Source organism: Carlito syrichta, unplaced genomic scaffold (genome assembly GCF_000164805.1).
Source record: "Carlito syrichta isolate Samal-C Ts95f unplaced genomic scaffold, Tarsius_syrichta-2.0.1 Scaffold307270, whole genome shotgun sequence".
Taxonomy (NCBI): Eukaryota; Metazoa; Chordata; class Mammalia; order Primates; family Tarsiidae; genus Carlito; species Carlito syrichta.
The window spans coordinates 13413-15574 of NW_007251366.1; positions in this window are offsets into that span (position 1 = coordinate 13413).

Below are 2162 nucleotides of genomic sequence, written 5' to 3' on the forward strand. Positions count from 1 at the left end.
CCAATATATGTTTGTGGCATGTTCATTATCTCCCAGATCCATAGCTAGTTGAGGCGACTACAGTTTAGAACAAGACAGGTATTCTGGACCTAAACAGACCTTCATTCCAGTGAAGATCAGAAAATTGAACATCATATTGCAGCTTGAAAATTTAGCAGTGAGACCATGTGTTGGGAGCCAGCCGGGGAGGCCTGCCTGAGCATTAGGGATCCAGGCAGGCTGCGGACCCTGAGACCACCAGGCTGGTTCAGGAGCTGAAGGCCCATTCCCTCCTCCTTTCCTTGTTGTTTAGCATTACCCATTGGTAGGGATTTTAATGATCTAAGCATGAAGTTCTGAGAATATGACAGGCATGGCTGACTCTAGGGATCCATTGTTCCCGCTTCTCACAGACTGCAGTTTCAGCTTTAAACTTAACACAGTTCATACTCAGATCACATTGGGGAGCCTTATACGTGATACAAGCTTCTTTATAAGACTTAATAATATATGTGAAGAATTGGTATATACATTTAGAGAGCTGTTTCCAGCATGAGATGGTTATCTAGGGTTACCAGAAATGGCCCAGCACGAACTTTGGGCTGGGTCACATTCCTAAGGGCCCAGCGTCCATTTTGGGTTGGGCCACATTCCTAAGGGCCCACGTCCATTTTGGGCTGGGCTGCATTCTTTTAATACAGTTCTTTAGTTATAATTTGTGTAAATTTTTTCTACTTATAATAGAAACTGAATTCATAGAAAGTATTTTAGAATAAGTCATGCTACGCCAGGGAATTATGTTAGTCCGAGCATGATCAACCATGATACCATAAGTTCTATAAGAATACAGCTAACCTTTGAAATTGCATTGCTCCCACCTTCTACTAATTGTGATTTTGGCTTTAGTTTGTGTTTGGGTTTCATTTCAGAAGCTTTATTGCTGATGATCAGCCTTATATATCAGGATAAGGAATTAGAAACTTTTATAGAAATTAAGATAGATACATAGGATTTTTAGAATAGCCATTTTGTTAAGAGATCATAATCAATTGTTCGTGGAAATGGCCCAGCATGATCTTTGAACTGAGCCATATTCTTTAGGTACTGATCTGACCTCTAAGAGTCTTTCTGTAGTACAGGTAAAGTTAGCACAGAATAAGAAGGTATTAGGATTTAAGTCAGTCATTAGGTGTTGGGTATGCATAAGTTTTCGAAGTTATTGGGATTTTATGATATTAAAACTGTTGTATTGTTTTTGAGGAACATAAACCAAGCATAAGGAACAGTGAGATGATTTTGGGATTGACCTTCCTCATGCTTGGGGGAAAATGCCTGGTGGGCAGGGACGCCCCAACGCACCTGGCTTTGTGTTCATGTAAACTCTTGTGATTTGATTAAGATCGTCCTTCCTCATTCCTAAGGAAACACCTGGTGGGTGGGGGACGCCCCTCACCTACCTGGCTTTGTGCCCACGTGAAAGTCTTGTGATTTGACATGTGAAAATTTGGGATAAAAGACTCATGTTTGTCCCCAATAAACAGCTTCTGCACTAGAGTCCAGTCTCTTTCTTCCCTTCTATTCTCCCAGAATATTGGCCGATGCTGCCACATCTTCCAAGGGACCTCCTAATTCTCTTTGCAAGGGCTGGTCCCCCGCATCCATGGAGAGTGGGCACCATAGGAACCCAGTGGAAGTTCTTGGAATCCAGTTGGAAACTAGTTAGGGAAACCATCTGGCAAGATACTCTGTCTAAGAGTGGAGTGTGTTGATGGTGCAGAGGAAGCAAATATGGAAAAGAGGCATGGAGGCAGGGAGGAGATTTACCAAAGAGGTTCTGTGTACATAGTAAAAGAGTATTAAGGAATCTGTGATTATCGAGACTAGCAAGTAGGATGAAGTGGTAAGGTGAGATAGAGGTGACAAGATTGACAGAGGCAAAATAAGGAAGGCTTTGGTTTTGCTTTCCACCCTCACGGCAAAGGTCGTAATTAGATTTTGATTTACTTTAAAAATGTAAGCTTCCATGAAGATAGAAAATTGTGGAAATGAAAGGCTGAAAATGAGTTAAAGCAGCTGGTATACTTATTAATCCACGTAAGAAAAGAGCAGACTGAATTTAGGTTTTGGCTAATTTTTTTTTTGAAATAATGTATTATTTTAGTTTTTATATCCTCTTAGACTCT